Consider the following 5,963-nt stretch of genomic DNA (forward strand, 5'->3'; position numbering starts at 1 on the left):
CTTCGAGTCCGGGCGCCAACCTGAAAAAGAAAACGATCAAGTCAGAAAGGGGAGCAAAGAAGACCGGCCTACACCAGGGGATTAGTAGAGAGGCAGACTCACCGCTGGGGAGAAAGGCCAGATGATTAAGGCTCAAGTCGGAAGGAAGATCCGCGGAGAGGAAGTTCCCGGAGATGTAAAGGGGGTAATGGTGCCACAACTTGTCCGAGGAGGTGACACGAAGTATAAAATGTTGCTTCCTAGGTCGAACACAGAAAGAGTGGTATCCCACGCTAACATCCTTAGTGCTCTTTTTTATGTAAAAATGAGCGGTCATGTCGCGGACTGTTATTTTGGGGACTTCTGACCGGTTGTAGTGGTTCGCAGCAAACATAACCCTCCAGAAGTTGCCGATGCCTTGGCAAGGAGGGATGTTGAAGTGATTGCATACCTCGACGTCAAGATGGGTAAGGGGCAAACGGAGGCCGGCTACAATCTGCCCCACCGTGGCAACTAGACAGCCCGGCTTATAGGGAACTAGATGAGGGTAGTGGGCTAGGGCAGGGACGTGCTCCAATATGACGTCAGCAGGTATGCCGTAAGCCGCCTTGACAGCTTCGAGATTAGGTCGGCGGCTACGGGGTGGGGGCTGAGGAAGGGCAAAGGGGCGCCCAGAGGTGGAACGAGCCCCGATCTGGTCGGTGTGAGGGGGGGAGGTGACACCGTGGGACGGGGAGGAGGATGAGGTGTCGGATCTGGAGGCCGACATCGAGGTCAGGGAAGAAGTTAAACAGACAAGACCAATTGGAGAGAGAAGAAGCTGAATAGTCTCAAATTCAAGAGAGAAACACGAAATATAGCAAATAACGGATTAAGGAGGAAATGGGACCAACCTGAGGGAAGAGAGGAGCGGCAGGAACGAAACCCTCCACTAAGGAAACAGGGAGAACAGCTGCGCGTGTGACCGGAGCAGTTAGCCAAAGGGAAGAGTAGAGAAAAGGGAGAGCAGTTAGAGGAAAATGAAAAACTGAATGGAAGAAGAAAAGAATCGAGCGGGCTTTTTATAAGAGGAAGGGGCAAAAGAGTAATTGGGAGGGGCTGAAATCGAGGCGACACTAAAAGGCATCAGTCAGAGAGTGACGCGTGGATGCGCAAGAAACGAGGGGACGCAAGCTATAATTGTGATGGGACTCGTGAGTCCAGCGAGGAAAAAGAATCTTGGGTATCCGCGGAGGGAAACGTGATATCAGGGACTCTCGACCCCCCGACCACCAAAGGGTCGCGGACTCGAGAGGGGGCATCTGTAGTGGTGGTATTGGGGGCCCGAAGTGTCAAGGAGAGGATGCACCTGAGTTAACGCAAGATAGTATGCCGCGACGTACTGGATCGAAGCTAAGTCACGTGGTCGCAGTACGGAAACCCTACACGCGTAGAGAGGGGGACCGCGAGATGGAGGGACAGGTGGAGGGCCCGGATGAAGAAAGGAGAGGATATAAAGAGAAGAGAAGAGGAGGCCACCAAGGAGAAAAGAGAGCGGAGTGTCTAAGAAGAAGGAGGCGAGAGAAGAGAAGAAGGGGAACTGTAACAAGTATTGTGCAGCTAGGGGTTTAGTTCTTGCAGTAGAAAAAGAGTTGTAACATTTGGAAACATCCATATTTATTGGTGACTAACGCATATATTTTTTTTACCTGACATTTATTAGAAACTATTTTATATATTACAACATTATATTGTGACAGTCTAAAATTATCATTAAGACTAAAAAAACGAAATTGTGAAAAATAGTGCAAGTTAAAGAGTATATATTGAAAACTTGGTATATATAATAGATTCGAAATGATTTAATACTTGGCTCTGATTTAACTCATTTATTCATATTTGGTAGAAAATTTTGCTATATATACTAAGTATATTAATAAGTAGTTAAAGAAATTACATTAAACAGTTAGAACAACGTAAGACATACGACCCATTATTAATAATGCTGTTCATTTGTTTGTTTTGGTGTATGTATTTTTTCAGAAATCGTTGTTGTAACTATAGAGGCTTACAATATCAAAGTTGAAATTGGGCCGAAATGGGAAATAAATAAATAGGACGAAAGAGCAAAAGAATTATTCATACATTAAAGAAAAGTCAGATCTGGAAGGAAAAATGAACAGTAACCTGATGGGGTTGATGGCTGCTTGTAGTCGAGGAGATGAGACGAATTAACGTAGTTGTTCAGGAGCCTCTGAAGAAAACCCAGAATTGGCGAGAGCTTCTAACCAGAGATCGATGGGAGGGAGAGAACAGGTGTTGAAGACAAAGCAGATAATATACTTTTCTTCCAGGTTTTTTTGGGTCTTCTTATGTGCTTCCTATAATAAACTTAACTATTTTAGAATTAAATTTTGCAATTAGCTTAACCATTTGGAGAGTTTAAGATAGCTTTTATTTTGAACCAAAATAACAACATTTGTAATTTTTCACTGCTAAATTCAATAAATTTATGAAATGTTAGCTGTGTTTCATTGCATTGAATTTTTCTTAACATTAAGTTATTTATAACAACTAATGATATATGAAAATAAGCAAGGTTTATGAACTTGTTTTTATTGGTTTATATTTTGTTGGAGAATAAACTAACTGCGGAAGATGTAATGGTCAAATGCACATCAACTGTCGTTGTAATGAATGCTTTGTAGATACCTAATAAACACCATCATGTATTTTCCAATTGTGTAGAATTGAAACAGAGAAATAAACTGTATAAACCTCAACTTACCCTTTATTTAACGGATATAATCAATTGTTTTCAATAAGCTAACAAAATTAGAATTTTGGATAAGTAAAAAAAATGGTGGTGTAATTAAAAAGTGTAAAATAATAACATAATATACAATTTTGTCGATTAACTTATTACTATATTTTTTTTTGTACATGGAAAAGAACATGCCGAAAAAGAAAAAGAAATTTAACTTATAAACTTAATAGGTTGCACAGGTGTTAATGGGGGGCAAGATTCTTTGAGCAATTACTGGTTAAAAGTGGGTTTTTTTTGGAAGAAATGCTTTTCCAACTTTGATATTCATTACCGTCTTAATGAACAAAGGAACAGAGTCCTTTGTATGTTCAAAGCCGCTTTTCATGGTGGTCACATTTGAAAGTCCAAAGTCATGATTAAAAAAAATTATAGGTTTTTAAAAGCCGAGTGTTCGATGAAGGGGTGGTGGGAATAATTATTGGATTTGGGGGAAGGAGCCAAGGAGACATGTGGGGTTGCTGTTAATAGTATTTGATAACTATGCTTCGAAAATTGAGCGTGTAAGTACATATGCAGAAATTGTTTGACCCAAACACTATTTAGTTATATTGTATTTTTAAATAACAACAAAGTTGAGTATACTTTTCATTTGAAACGTTGGTTTACATATTATTTATATGTGTTATGCGTTGGGAAGATTGTTTTATTTCCCAGTTGCCTTGGTAGAGCAAAAATGGATCTTCCAGATGTAGTCAGGTCTGTTTCTCCTTACAACGATAAAATTATGGGTGACGTTGGTGCGTTGTCTGATTCACTACACCATAACAGCTTTTTTGTGACGCCTATTTGGCGTTAGAAATTTGGCGTCTCAATTGGTGTCAAAAAAATTTGTGACGGTATTTTGGCGTCAGTAATTTTTGTGACGGCATTTTGGCGTCACTTTTTTTATGACGGCGTTTTGGCGTCACAAATTTGTGACGGTGTTTTGGCATCAGTAAATGTGTTTTAGTTTTAAAAAAAATAATTATTATTATTTTGCTATATGATCAATCATTTTGCACTGTAACACTGTCCAAGAGACAACTTATTTTAAAAACAATCCAATTAATCCACAAAATACACAAGTATACCTTTAACAATTAAAATTTTACTATAACTCAAAATTGCCAAATAATCCATTTCACATTTCAGAAATAGTCTACAAAGTACATGAAGATGAACAGTCACGATTTACTCTATATCTCTCAAAATTATTATCAGATAATTTTCACACTTCTGCAATATACAACTACAAGGTACATCTTCTTCGCAAGTATCCAAGGTCTAGCATAAATGAAGCACCTTCAAAGCTCCCATGAAGTGAAAAGAATTAACTCTTAACTTGCCCTTCACAAAGAAAGAAGAAAACGAAGAAAACTTTATTAATGAACTAATAAAAACGACAAAATATATATCTCACCTAAGTATATATATTGAATATGACAATTGCTAACCAAGGACAAGACATAAGATATGTTGAAAACTTAATAAACTCTTGCGGCCAGTAAAATGATGTTTAGAGAAGCAAATGCACTTTTATATTTAGTGTTACCAATATACAAAACTTTATTTACACACTTCCCTACTTTTGACATCTATGGATCACTCATTCGAATGACATGAATCCATATAGTCAAAATCCATTAGCAGTAATAGAAAGGATACATACGCAGAACAAATAAACAATAGAGAAAAAAGAATAGCATAAACCTAAACTAGCAAAACACAAAGAAACCTAAACTAGCGGAGACACAAAGAAACTTACAGTTTCTTGATGTTTAGCATTCTTTCTCCAATGTATGAAGGGATTGGGCCAGTAATTGAGCAGCTTCTTAAAACCCTGCGCAAAAAGGTAAAGCTTAGTCCTTTACGAAACTAATAGTAACATTACACAAGAAGTATATATCCACAACTCAACTTACAATTCTTCCAGTTTTGTCAGCTCTTGCAGATCAGGAAAATCCATACTCGATACATTTAGGTAAGATATCCTCCTAAAACAAAATTTTGATCAAACAAAATGGTTAAAAAGATAATTAAAACTATCATACAGTGGCAAAAGGCTTTACAGTTCTGTTAGGTTTCTCAAGAGATAAATGTTAGGAGGAATAGGACCCTCCATATTTGTTCCTTGCATATCTCTGCATTGGTCCACATAATTGTTAGTAAATTATGCAACATTTCTCAAAACAAAAGTAAGAGATATTGAAAAAGGCATACACTCTTCTCAGTCTTTAAAATGAGTAATGAGTAATGAACCAACCAAGCTGACTTTAAAATACAAAAGAAAGAGGCATATGCTCTTCTTAGTCTACGTAAATTTCCAAGCTCTGGAGGAAGGGGTCCTCCAAGATTATTGTCTTGCAAGAACCTGTAAATAATTTAAGTTGGGTTAGTATAGTATAATTGGCATTATAGGAATTTACTCTTACTCATTTTGGAATCTTACAGTTCTTCCAGAGTAGCAATACTACCAATTTCTCTTGGAATGGTTCCACTGATAAAGTTTCCCAACAAAGACCTGATAATGTAATGTAGATACTTATTATACTTGACTAGTATAATACAGTTAAATAAATGTGCAACTCTTAAGTTAAGCCTATGAAGTTAAAGTAGTTTCAAAATGACGAGAGGAAGTGAAGCCCAAGTTCTTGGAATAGACCCATTCAGAAAGTTTCGAGTCAGGTCTCTGCACAAGAGAGAAAAATCAAGACCCAACTTCCATTTCAAGTATTCTCAAATAGTCAAATGCGAGGGAAAGAGCTGTTGGGCCAAATACAGTGAGGCCCATGAAACTTGAGTCTCGGCCTCGGATAGTATAGCCCATAATTGGCCTTGGTAAAACTCAATTGGGAAAAATGATCCAGGCTTACATTTCGCGCAAATAAGTGAGGTTGGCCAAGTCAACTGGTAATTCTCCCTCTAAGCTCAAACTCTTGAGTTAACTGAAAGTGAAACAAAAACATGACTATTAAAAATGTAGAACATATTATGTAGCAATTGAAAACATTGTAGAATCATTTGATCTTGTGTAAATTAAGAAAATTGCAAACATGTTTGTGACGTGGAAAATGGTGGAGGCGTTGAAAGTAAAATCACAAGTGACATTGCTCAAGGCATCCGACGACGACCCTGGTGTGGTTATACTAAAACCTTGGCCTGTTCGGCAAGAATTCTGGTTCACATGCATTCCACTGTC

At 38.0% G+C, this 5,963-nt stretch overlaps 1 long non-coding RNA gene across 1 annotated transcript; it reads right to left on the reverse strand.

Moving 5' to 3' along the window:
* Positions 1-4,095: 4,095 nt before the first annotated feature.
* LOC147502188 (uncharacterized) lies at positions 4,096-4,774 on the reverse strand. The gene is made up of 3 exons (XR_015220161.1): positions 4,687-4,774; positions 4,530-4,604; positions 4,096-4,111 (listed from the first exon to the last, which is right to left on the reverse strand). It is a non-coding gene; the product is annotated as an uncharacterized LOC147502188 (long non-coding RNA).
* Between the last annotated feature and the right edge of the window lie 1,189 nt (positions 4,775-5,963).

Source organism: Coptis chinensis, chromosome 4 (assembly GCF_015680905.1).
Source record: "Coptis chinensis isolate HL-2020 chromosome 4, ASM1568090v1, whole genome shotgun sequence".
Lineage (NCBI taxonomy): Eukaryota > Viridiplantae > Streptophyta > Magnoliopsida > Ranunculales > Ranunculaceae > Coptis > Coptis chinensis.